The sequence below is a fragment of the Talpa europaea genome, assembly GCF_964194135.1.
Source record: "Talpa europaea genome assembly, chromosome: 8".
Taxonomy (NCBI): domain Eukaryota; kingdom Metazoa; phylum Chordata; class Mammalia; order Eulipotyphla; family Talpidae; genus Talpa; species Talpa europaea.
In genome coordinates, this window is record NC_140075.1 from 27521847 (window position 1) to 27536008 (window position 14162).

The following is a 14162-nucleotide window of genomic DNA, read 5'->3' on the forward strand; positions in this document are numbered from 1 at the left end:
CTATCTTGGATATTAACCCCTTGTTGGTTGTGTAATATGTAAATATTTTTCCCATTCAGTGGGATATTGTTTTAATCTACTTGCATTATCTCTGGGTATGTAAAAGCTTTTCAATTTAGGTAATAACAATGGTTTATTTTTGCTTTTATTTCCCTTGTTATAGTATTTTAATATATTTTTTAAAACTCTATGGCTCATACCAACAAATCCTGAGCAATCACAACCAAATGAAATGTATGAAAGACATATAGTTGAAAAGAGGTGGCAAAATTATTCCAATATGCCAATGACATGATTATATACAGAGGAACCCTAGGATAATCAACTAAGATGCCAAATAAAATCTTATAATAATTCAACAAAACAGCATACTTAAAAAAAATCAAGTTTTACCAGACACAAATGGGTTAGAAAATATAAGGAAAGAAAAATACCACATTTTAAAACATAACATTAAAAAAAAACAAAGTAGCAATAAATATAACAAGAAATATGTATGACTTATAGAAAAAAATAATATAAATTATTAAAAGACCTCAAAGAAGTGAGAAACCAGAAAGATAAATTTGTCTTTAAATAGATGGATTCATACGGTATGGATGGAATCCTCTATATATTAACCTACAAATCAAATGTAACTTCAATGTAAATAGCAGGATTATTAGAGGGAAATAGTACCTGGTAGTAGCTGTAAAAATTCAGGGGAAGGGGGAAGGGGAGGGGATAGAATCTGTGTATGTTTATATACAATTGGTCTGCCCTAAAGAGTCAGATAGGCTATTTCAATATGCCCAGAGCAGGCCTAAATATCATCTTGATATGGAGAACTAAAGGTCAGTGGAAGCCCTGTGAGTCTCTGGAAGTCTATTTCCATTTCTTAGAGACTTCAGATTATTTTAAATTAAGAGCAGTGAATGTTCTAGAGGCTAAAAAGGAGCTCTTCACTCATCTTAGTTGTTTGCTTGTTTTCTTAACTAGAGAAGCAATCAACTCCCCCCCCCCCTTTTTATGACTTAAAAGAATGTGGTTGGGGAGAGGGGATAATCCAGATGTGTAGCTTTATCATTGAACATGTCCTCCCTATCTGAGAATCAGATCTCTTACTCTTAGATCAAAGAATGAGGTCATCCTCTCCTTGTCCTCAGAAATCTCCCCTTTTCTTTTTACTTTGGTGCCCCAGCTCCTTAAATGCAGAATAAATAACCCTTTCCATTTTATTTTAAAATTACAAACATGTGAATTCTCCATACATATGTTATTAAATAGAATTCTCCTTTGCTAACTCATCTGATGCTGACTGGATTCACATCCAATTCCTGTACAACCTAGAGACCTGGAGGCTTTTCCCCAGTGCACCAACACATACAAAATAACAAAAGATATTTTAAACTTACAAAAATCAAAGCTGGTACTTATCCAGAAATATATAATTCATAAATTGAAAAGAACAGAACTTAGAAATAGAAACACATGATTCAATATTAGTTTATAATTAAATATGACAGTTTAAATCAGGGTAGGAAAAGAATGATTATTTAATAAATAATGTTAGAATGCAGTTTACCATTAGAAAAAAAAATAAAGCTAAAGCTAAATCTTTATACTAAAATAAATTTCAGATGGAATTAAGTTATATAAGAAAAAGTATGGAACTATAACAGTACTAGCACAAAATATCTAGTTTATAAAAATAATCTTGGAAGGAGACTGCTTTAAGCAAGTTACAAAACTCAGAAATCATTTATAAACACCACACTTTTTACCATGAAAAAATATGAAATGCAATAAACTTACAAATAAATAAGGAAATATAAACAAAATGGGCATAAACGATAAATAGGAAAATAATGAAATTACTCAAACTCTTCCCCTTAGAATTAAGACAATACCTATTAAAACTAGATAGTGTTTCTCAAATTCAATTAAGGATAGAGTAAGTTTAGTATAATACATACAATGTTGACAAGTAACAGACTTGCTTCAAAACAATAGCCAGAAATAAAAATTGTCATTTAACTCATTGGAAGGTAATTGACACTATCTATATAAATTTAAACCACACATTAGCCTTTCACTCATCAATTACGTCTAGAAATCATGTGATCCCTTAGGGCAGTGCCAAGGAGGAGGCAGACATAAACAAAATATATTGTTAGAAACTATAATTTGTTATTCCATCAAATCTGATATTCTGTTGATTTCAAAACATATCATTATTTTCAAGTACACTACAAAAACAGGCTGCCAATTAAACTGTGACATAATCCTTTCTAATCTTTGATGGTAATGTGAGTCCCAACCAGATATGTTAAAATCAGGGGAGAAAATATATCTTATAACTGATAAAATACCATAGAGGGAAAATAACCAAATACTTGGAAATATCTTGACAGCATTTTTGAATTTCAAGGATAAATATAAAATTCTCTTGAGAAAAGAAAAATAAAGAAATAAAAATTCCACCAGACTTGCTTCTCTCACAATATTGAGTGCCAGAAGACACTGGACTAACCTTGAGAGTTTTAAGTAAGAAAGGATGAAATCCAAGAATTCCTTGGTCTGCCAAGATAATTTTTCATGCATAAAGGCAATAAAAACACAGTTCTCAAATAGAAACCTCAAAAAATATATTATTCTATTCCAGGAAAAATTACTCAAAAAATTTGCTCGAGATGATCACAAAATGAATCAAAGGAGAGGCATGAGTGAGCGTACAATGGATTAAGTGATCACTAATTTCACTAAATCAGAATTAGATTTCCAAATACATAAAATAAAAATTAAATATAAGGCAAACAATACTGAAATATTTCATTTAGGATGTAATAGTATTTCAATAATTAATGATAATTTCAAAATAATCTAAATCTCTTATATCATCAATTAAGGAAAGCATTGGGGGAATAGAAAAAAAATGCTACATTTGCTGTTTTAAGTAAAATTCTCCAATATCCCCTATTTTACATTTTTTAAAGTTAATTTTCATATTTAAAATTACAAATTAGGAAACAAGTTGACTCATAAGTTCAGCTCATAAAATATATCTATTTTAAAATAAATGAATAAAATAATAAATGCATAAAGGTTCAAAGTTTCAGAAATTACAGACAAGTATAAGAGGAAAGGAAAGTTTTTCCCGGCCCCTCCCACCCCTTAAAAATTGTTCACACTAAGGGAATTATAAATACTGGATAATTACCCGTATTGGTATATTCAGCATATACTGTTCAAAGTTGTTTCTATTTACCCAGCATCCTTGTCCCTCCGGGTAACACATTTGCTTTTTTCTGTTAGACAACCTCTTGCATGTTGTTTTGGGACAAGGGACATGTGTCTCAAAAATGAGTATACACAACACAAAATAGAAACCACTTCTACGATATTTAAGACTGCTAAAAGAAAGAGGGACTCTCTCCTTGTCTGAGATTATGAGAAATGAAGAGCTATAGAAGCCTGGAGATGTTGGTCATGTTTTCTGCCATCTCTCAAGACCTTTTCTATGCAATTAGTGTGGGCCAGCTGCTATAACAAATAGATGCAGAAAAAAATAATAGCTCACCCACAATAGCTTATTTGTTCTCACAAAAAGGTGGAAGAAGATTCCAGTTTAGAAAGGATAGTAGAGAGGTGTGGCCCAAATAGCAATTCAGAGTCCAAGTTGTCAGAGGTGTTGCCATTTTCAGCAAAAGGTTTTCAAGGATTCCTGGATGTAGAGGAGGTGATACAGGCCTAAAGATGGCTCCCATCACTTCTACTCACTTTCTAGTGACTAGAACTCAGTGATTCTCATATGGTCATATGAGCTGCAAGAAAGACTGAGAAACACAAGCCTGCTCCCTACACAACCAGAGAAGAGGAAATAGGTTTTGATGAGCTCCTACGAGCCCTGCTACAGCCTTCCATTCATCAGAATAGCATCCAGCTACAGTTTTGAATCCTGGGTAGATGCACAGGTCTTTCTATCACATCCAGATGTGAGTCCTCAAGATCAGGTAACCCTAAGTCCAAGCCAATATTGTCATAATAAGCAAGATTGAGATAACAGTAATGTCAGAATAGTTGGAATTGCCTCCATGTGTTTACAAACATTGGCTTTGCTTTAACTTCTCCAAATTTGTTAAAAGGCCCATGTCTCCTTAGTTAGGATATATTCCCTCACAGCCACTCCTGAGAGGTTGTCCTTGAGTTTTATTTATTTTTTTTTAATATTTTTCTTTTTTTTTTTAATAGAGGCATGTTTTATTTATTTATTTGTTTGTTTGTTTGTTTGTTTTGTTGTTTATACATGCACTGGGCACAGTCAGAAGCGTGGGAGGGTGAGAGAATTCACCAGAGCCAGAGCGGGGAGCAGAGCAGGCAGAAGGACCGAAGTACACTGCTGAGGGGAGCAGCGGGCGGCAGGAGAGGTCTGCGCGCCATGTGGGACCCTCCTCCGGTGGCCGGGGAGCAGCCGGGGATCGAACCGGCGCCACAGAGGCCGCGGGCAGCTTCGCAACCCAGCGCTCAATCGCTGCGCCACCGGGGAGGCCCCTGTCCTTGAGTTTTAAATCATCTCCTCTGCTCACTTTAGAGCCAAGAATTCTCTATTGCAAGGATTTTTAAATAAGCAATAGTAACTGATTAGGTATTTTGCCCATATACTGAGGGCATAAGGTAGGAACCTCCTATAGATTCTTAATACAGCCCTCCTTACATTTTCCTTTTTGTTCAGAGGTCTTAGTATCATTTGTTTTAACGCTGGACTACCAAAAATACTGAGCTTCCTTTTGGAGGAAGAAAAGGAACTCCGTCAGATTATGAATATTTTACCTCAATACATTAATTCCTCCTAATTAAGAGAAATCAATATGGAAAAATCCTAATTTTTTCCTTCAATTATGATCTTTTGCTTATAGATAATGATTTAGTAGGAGAGAAAAAATAATTTTCCTTCTCCTCTTCCAAGTTCTTGACTGAGATCCCTTGTAATAAACAACAGATTTTCAAGAAGGAAATAAACAGAAGTGCATTAGCAGGTATAGCTCATGTATACCTGGGAGCTACTCAGGAAAATTGAGTAAAACTCTTTGAAATGGCCCAAGCTATTACTTTCAATAACACCTCTATCTAGAGAAAGGGTGTGGTCCTATACCTCTAGATCATATATACTTTTGTAAGTCAGCATTACCTCAATAAGAAATTTTTAAAAAAGATATTTATGGGGAAGGGAACAGGAAGGCAATTCATAGTCAGCTAGAAAAGGAACTGTTTGAAATAAGATGTCATGTAGCTAGTTCAATATATGTTTTCAAAGGCAATTTATTATCATGAAGATAAACATCATGCTTTCACTATACCATGATCTCAATTATTAAACCATATTAAATCCTGGAAGGAAATAAAACTAACATTAAACATGATTATCTCTTACTGAGACAACATCTCTTAGTTTTAGGGTACTGATGGTTTTTATTTTATTCTTTTTCAGGCTATTGTATTTCCCAAGTTTTCTAATAAAACTTCATAATAAAAATATTCAAAAATAAAAATGAATAAAAATGAGTTCTTTTTCAGTCCTCTCTGGTTTAAAAATGTTGTTACTTCATTGATGCATTCTGTATAGTTCAAGGGAAAGAAATGAAATAAGATAATCAGTTCATCTGTGTATAGACTATGTTATTTCTATTGCCCACAGGACTTTCAAGAGCTCAGTTTACACTTATGTTATGGGAATGGGAGAGGGGAAGAAAACACAGCATGAGAACAGTGTGAGGCATGTTCAAATCCATTGCTCACAGCAGGGAAAAACAATTGCTTCCTCTCCTGTTTCCAGCGACCTAGCTTGTGCACGGCTTAGAGTGTCAGAAAAAGTATCCAAAATTGTCTTCAACATGGCTCCCCTCTTTTATTTTTACATTATTAAAGGCCTAGTCTTAAGGACTCTCTGTGAATCCTCAAGTCCTTGCACTGCCCTTGTTCTCCTAGGCAAAAATATCTTCATACAGACTCTGCTTATTTTATGAGCATAGTACGAGTCAAGGATCCCCACAACTACCCTAAGCTCTAAGAATGTTTGCATCATTAAACTCTAAGGACATTACTAAACTCTTTAAAATAATTCTCTGTGATTTTTAGACCCCTGTAGACTGGAAGAACTATTTTGTAAATACTTATCACTTCTTTACAAAGAAAAAGAATTTGCATATTATTCTTCCTGCATTGTTCCTTCACTGCTTCTATCACCCTCAATCATAAAAGGTACAGAGAACAGAAGAAAATAGGTGAATTTAAATGTTTGTTTATAAAGATGTTTGAAAGGATTAATTTTATCTGGCCATTCAAATGGGATTAAAGGGATTAACTTGAATAATATAAGCATATTTGAATATGTTGTTGTCTCTAATTAATAGCTTCAGATATGAATATAAGATATGTCAAATTATTACAGAATGAACTATGATTACATTATTTTTAAATAATAGAAAGGAAACTCATGAGTCATTAGTAAAGAGATGACTTTGGAATAAGGCAAACTCATTCAGCAAATATAATGCTTTGCAAGACACATTTCCTATTTATATGTACAGTTAATAACATCTATTATGCAGTCCTAGTCCTAGAAGCCTGTGTTTGTTGAGAGAAATACTTTAAAACAGAAGCTTAATTACATACTGCTCAAGTTTCTCTGGCAACATCAAAAGAAAGAAAGTCATTTGTGCTTTAATGAACATTTTGAAAGGGAAAAATAAGTTCTCAAGTTGAGAACTCTACAAGTTACAGACAAAGAGAAAGCAGGAGGGAGAAAATGTTAAATTATAATTTATTTCTTCAGTATATGGCAACAAAGTCTTTAAGGGGAGAAAACACATATTTGTGACATAAATATATATATATTATATATCTCACATGTGTGTGTATGTGTGTGTATAATGTAGCTACAAAAACCTTTTTTGTTTTATCCCAGGTTTTTGCCCCTGAGAATTACTCAGACCCATTACAAATGGAAATATTTATTTTCCCAAGGAAAAGTCCTCGTCACCTCTTTATAGCCAGATTTCTCCCTAAACAGCCCAACTATCACATTTTCAAGAAAATGTGACACATTTTCAATAAGTCAATTGAGTTAAATGGATTAAATAGTTTGGCTGCAAAATAGTTTCTTCTTGAGTCATGATTCTGATAAAAATATACCGGCAAATGAGTGTTACAAAATGATTATCATTTTGTACAGTTGACCATAGGTAACATAAGTCTAGCGCTGTTGAGTTTAACTTGGAGTTCTCCAAAGTAGACAGATTCAATCCTCCGGCACAATGCATTTTATAGAATGGGGAGACATTGATACCATTAAATACCCTCATTTAGTAAAATGCTAGGTGCAAAAATACTGACAGTTTCAAATGACAGTCACACCATAATCTTGTCTCTGGAACCGTCAATGGTGCACTAACTAGTATATTTATCTAACAAAGAAAATCAGCATAGTTTTGAAAGGGTTATTTATTTTAAGGACTCTTTGCTGGAACATGCCAGACCATATTCGAGACCAGCATTAGGCAAATCTGAGAACAAAATCAAAATTGGTCTTGGTCTTTCTTTTCTTCCATGTGGCCTTCTTCCCCTCTTTATTGGCCACTGTCCTAAGAGAACGTGGCGTGTCAAGCCATAACACCCCCATGCAACACCCATAGCCATAAGCTCCTCTTTCTTTCCTCTTTACCACTTCTGCTTTTAATACAGATATTATTATGCACAACACTATCATGCTTGGCCTTGCTATTTTGGAAGCTTGAAGACACAGTGTCTTATCTCAAATAAATGAATCTTTCCTTTTGTCCTTGTCTTCTTCTGTTGTTTCCTTGTTTTCACTAATTTCTGTCACATACCAAACATGTCTATTACCAATGTATCACATATGCAAGAAAACCACTTACTTTGATGAAATTACATCATGAGAATGTTCTACAAACCAAATATCAATAATATATGCTCCCAAATTTCCAGAATGCTGAAACCATAAATAGCTGTCCACCTTTGCCTCAAAGGTCTCGATACTTAGAATAGGAACAATAGGTTCATTTTCTTCCTTTCTTTCAATATTTACTGAATTTTATACTGCTGTAGTGAATGATGATTTATATATTTTCCCCTGCCTCCCAGGAGATGGCTTTTGAAGTCACTGATTAAAATGGAATCCTTAGGTAAGAAGGAACTTGGTGGTCAGAGCTATGGTCTGGATCCCTTGTTCTGTTTTCATCCACGACACTACACTTGAGGATCCCAAATATACTTCAGTTATTGTAGCAGGAAATCAAAAGGGAAACTAGATCATCATTTAACACTATGGCATTCTATTTTGAGTTTCACATCTTGGACTCTCATGGTTGCCTTATTTAAAGCCCTTCTCTTTGCCAACACTTCTTTTGAACTCTGAAAGATGCATCCATCATGATATGAGATTGGATCTGTAGCTCGAGGTACTGGAATAATAATCAGAGGTGTATATATAAACTGAAAGCCTCTGCATTTCTCCAAACCATCTCCTGTTGGAGGAATGCTAAAATAATGCTAATGCAAGAAAAGATATTCCAGTGTCATTTTAGATTTCAGGCATTGCACATTTGTACCCATGATTATGTCAAAATATACACATAGGCATCATTTGAGAGAGAATTTATTATAAAAGAAAATATAAAAAAACCAAAGCTAGCCTGACCTTGCTTTATTTATTTTTTTTAAATCAGTGCTTGAACTGGAGTTGAATAAATTTGTCCAGCTTAACATGAAATTGCATTGGTCTGAGAATAAAAAATAAAACTAGTAAGGCTATTCATGTGGTGTGAAAGGAAGAAAACATCAAAGAAACATAAAACATCTCCCTTCTGGCATAAAAAAATGCATTGGCTTTTTTAAAAAATCAAATATACCTCTAAATAATAACATGTTTTATATTAAAAATAAAGAACTGAAAGCTTCAGAAGCAGGGAGATTCACATTTAATGCTGGGAATACTACCTGGGGGGGAAAACCAGACAGGATAAGAACACTGATATTTGTGGGGGGTGGTTCATGGGGGTGGAGAGGCAGATACATGCAGGCATGAATGCAAAAGACAAGAATTAATGAATGCATATCTTTTCAGGTTTTTATATCCTTGAAAATTTTACTTCTCTTATACCTAGACTTGTATGCCTAGAAAATTACCTTTTGGGAGAGATTTATCAGATTATTTATTTTAAAACATGTAGAAACCAATTAATTTAAATTTTGCTTTCTGGGTCCAAAGATCAATAGGGCTTCCATAACATTTCTACTGAGCTAGTTCTTCACTTTTGTAATGCAGTACTCAATGAATTTGGTGGTTTTTTTCCCATCAAAACTGAGAGGGATAGATATAAGTTGATTCTCCTTTGGTATTTTTTTATTATTTTTTATGTTAAGTCCTAAATAGCTCAAGTTAGCCTGCTGTGATATAAAGCTACAAAGGTATGGAAGTTCAGAAATGGCTAAGAAATTAGATATGAAAAACCACTAATTTCAGGAAAGGATTTCTGGTTATTTAATCCATAGTTTTTCTTTATAGTATACTTGGTAATACATGAGCCTCTCACAAACTCCAACACCTCATTTATTCCTATACAGTCCTCTAAGGCACAGATTTGAGATTTAAAGCCTCAAAGTCTGTAAACTCGTAGTTCGTAAAGAAAAATTGACTTGAAACTAAGGGAAATCCTCAGTTAATTTTCTCCAAGGTAAACCCTCTTAAAGCTCAACTGACTTACTCTTCCATTTCAAGGAAAAAGAAAAAAAAAAAAAAGCAAAACATGTAAAAGATCAGATTGTAGTTTCCATGCTTCAGCCTTGAGGAAATTTTTAATCTTTTTATTAATTCCAGAAAATATGAGTTTATAAGGGAAACAGTGACAGAACCTTAAGTATGGTGTTGCATAGGACAGTGTGTTGCTATAAAGGAATAATCTTCCAGTAGTGTGGCCTCATAACACAAAGGGAGAGAGGAGCAGATGGTGTTTCAGGCCCTCACTTACAGCTGACTGTAGAGTACCCTTTATAAAACACGCTGCTGCCTTCAACTTCTAAGGTTCACTTTACAAGGAACCATGTTAGAAGGATCCAGAAACCAAGCAATGGCAAGTTACTTTTTGGGCAAAATCTGTTTTCCAACATTTGTATTAAAGATTCAGACAAACTGGACAGGAGCATGGGGAACCCCGTGCTGCTCTCATTTTCTCTCTCTCCCTCTCTCGCTCCCTCACCCTCCAGAGAAAGCTTGCAGCATTGTGGGGAGGGGGCCTGAAATTCACTTTTTTTCAAGTGAGGGAGGGAGAGCACCCCTTCTCCCTTTAAAACTCTGTGCTAGCTTTCAAGTGAAGAAATTTGATTTGTGAAACCCAGTTTGACCCCCTTAGCCTTGCATCACTGTGAACACAAAGCGACTTCTAGAAATACCCTTCAAAGGCTTGGAGAATTTATGAAGCCAATCTTTAACTCTCTCTGTCAAATAATTTCAAGGCTCTTAATATTTATTAATGCAGTGCCTCATCTTTTTCTTTTAGTTTGTTTTTATTTTTCCTTGGAATCTTCTTGATGTATTCACATTTCTCTAACTGTGTATATTCATCCTTATAGCACAAACATCCAACACCATGCCTCCTCCACAGCAGAAATCCAGTCATTGTTTACAAGTGAGAGAGTAAATGCCAGAGATGACTCAGTAGATTCTCAAGGATACATCAAACGACAAACCAATTGAACAACAAGAAAAGTCTTTCTGCTTTCCCAATAGCCATTTCACCAGTTACTTTGACTTAAATCTTATCTAAAATACAATTAATTCACTGTCTTTCTTAGTTTAAATGTTACACTGATACATGCAAACTATGCATCTGCCTGGCAGCAGTGTTATGACACAAAGAAATCGCTTTTTCTACCCAACAAAGCAATGTTTGCAGAAAGCATATAAATTAGCAATGGTCATTGTTTTGCTCATAGGAAAGCAAAGCCAAACAGATGCAAAGCAATGCATTCGGAGATGGATATGGATGCATCCGATTCTCACTTCAGTCTAGGTCCTAGAGCTCTGAATATTTGCAACAGTTTGTCAAGACTCCACAATCTTGGCAGGGAGAGTTCTGGCAGTTTAGCTCCAGCACCTATTGATACCAAAGATTTAAGAAACTCCTTCTACACAAGACATAACCCCCATGTTTCAAGTTCATCCTGGAAAGGGAATTGATAGGAGGAAAAGAGAAATAGAGAGGTATTCAGGGACACTAACTTCACTGAGATTTGCTCCTGATGGATTGGTATTTTCCAACTTCCACACCTCCGCCCCACTACTCCACCCCTTGCAAAATAAATGAATGAATGAATAAATAGATAAATAAATAAATAAAGAGACTCCTGGATTTCTTTTGTCTTGAAAAGGAAAAGTTTCTATCTGAGCATGCAGTACACTTCCTAACAGAGCACCAGATTGGACCAACCCTCTCAGGCTGTCTCCAGAATAAAACCTGCGGGTTCTATCCACAAAGGCAACTGTCCTCTAGCTAGCATTTGGGGAACAGAGAAGACATGAAGGTCTTCTTATTGTATCATCTGTGGGTGCAATTAACAAATAAAAGACACAGTATTCCTTTCCTATTTGAAACTGAGGAATTGAACAATTCAGGGAGAACAAACACAAAGAGGTTAAACCACAGTCAGTTGACTATATGATTACACACACCAAGCTACACTTTGCCTGGATTCACAGTTAGGAATATTAATATAGGCTTTTATTTAGACATACTTTTATGTGGGATCTTTTAATTTTATCTGCATTCTTTCTTGGAAACAGTGAAAAGTTAGTTCATTTTTAAATCCTACTGAAGCACTGACACTTGGAAGAAAAGGGGGGGAGGAACAAAAGAAGAAAAAGATCTTTTTCATTTTCCTGGTCCCTTATTTAAGTACTCTAGATTCCTGCTATGAGTGAGACCATCCGGTATTTTTCTTTTTCTTTTTGGCTTATTTCACTGAGCATAAAAATCAAAATCAACAAAAACTATGAACCAGAGACACTTTTTGGGGGGTGGGGGGCGGGAGGGGAGGGATTGGGGTCAGAATGGGGGGATTGCAATTGTATGGGGAATATAAAAATAAAATTTATTAATTAAAAAAATATATAAATAAATAAATAAAAGAAAAAGATCTTTTTCAATTTTTTAAAATTTTTTGGGCCTCCCTGGTGGCTCAATAGGTTAAGATGCAACCTATAAATCTATCCGCAGCCTCTGCAGCACAAGTTCAATCCCCAGCCAGGGAGCTACCCACATGGTGCAGCAGACCTCTCCTGTCTCCCCGCTGCTCCCCTCAGCAGTATACTTCAGTCAGTCTCCCTGTTCTGTTCCCTACTCTGTCTCTGGTGAATCCTCTCACACTCCCCCACACACCTCTGGCCTATACCCCAGTTCTCGTATGCATAAATATATAAATCTTTTAAAAAATTAATTTACTGAGAGGAACTGTAAGTTATTTATTTTTTTGAAGATTTATTTATTTATTTATTTATTTATTTATTTATTTATGCAAGCACTGGGTATAGTCAGAAGCACAGGAGGGCGAGAGAATTCACCAGAGCCAGAGCAGGGAGCAGAACAGGCAGAAAGACCGAGTACACTGCTGAGGGGAGCAGCGGGCGGCAGGAGAGGTCTGCGCGCCATGTGGGACCCTTGCCCTGCGGCCGGGGATCGAACTGGCGCTGCAGAGGCTGCGGGCAGCTTCGTAACCCAGCGCTCAACCGCTGCGCACAGGGGAGGGCCCTGTAAGTTATTTTTTACTTGATTCTTTTATAGAGAGAAATGTTCAACTGGGACAAATGAAAGGATCTTTAGAAAGTTCAAATGCAGAATATATCTGGGGAAAAAAACTAGAGTTTTCAAAATTACTATAAGCTAAAACCAAGATAGTAAATGTACAGTTTACTAGGTGAGCAAATTTCCAAGTTAGATATAGAGATAAAGACAGAAGCACAAACATACCACGTATCATCTATGTTTATGTATGAAACTGTATATCAATGTGTATCAACCAAAGCTTATCCGCAAAATACTGGATTTATCTCTGGTCATAAAATTTTCAAAATCTGTGAATTTTTTTCTGTACCTTGTACATTAAGTTTAAGATTGCTTGTGATAGGCTTATTTTACTATAATACCCAGTCTGATATAGAACATGAAATCTTTTCGTTTTGACCAAGTTTATCAACATATGACCATAAATAATAGAAGTTTTGCAACTGAGTATTTCAATAATTATTTTCCCTTTACCTATAATTTACCTTTTTGTATCATGAATATTAATGATTATTTTGGAACAAAAGCTACATTCACCTACAATTCTAAATAAGAGCAATGGCATAGTTTAATGGAACTTATACATAAAAATGAAGAGCTGACTGCACTATCTGACTTGATTATAGCAATGAGAGAATCCTCCAGATCAAATATGGAATCTGAGTTGACTGGTGATAACATCATCTTCAGAAACTTGAAACTGGATGACATTCTGTTCACCAACCTCCTGCCATTCATGCTTCCCTACACCCTTGTTCAAACTTGCTTAAAAGAATCTCATCTACTTTAATCCTCAAAACCTTGAAAAATGATCAGTGTGCCACAGGCATTAAACCTGTAAACTTTTTTTAACCTCTCTGTTAAATACCTGAAATCTCAGTCCCATTCTGGCAAGTGACCTGGGTAAAGATTTTAATGCCCATTTGATGCACACACATTTCTGGGTTCCACTGCTGGTGCTTGCTTACTGTTGGTAAATGTCAAACGCATCTGGGGGGAGAGTTGTAAAAACAATTCCACAGCATGAAAAGTTCCAACAATGAAACAGAATTCTTTACATTGCAAAGTCAAACAAATAACTTGGGCAAGTATAACTGAATAAATCGTGAGCTTCAGTGCAGATGGCTGTTTTTACTGTCTATGCTGGGATCTGCTGAAGGTTCTCTAGTTCTAATGTAGTTAGTGTGTGTGTTTGTGTGTGTGCGTGTCTGTGTACACAGGATTTTTTTTTTAATATGAGATTTGGCATATTGCATGTGGCAGGCTGTTGAAAAATGAATAAAGACAGGAGGAAAAAGGCAATGCACATCCCCTTGGTAATGAAGGCAG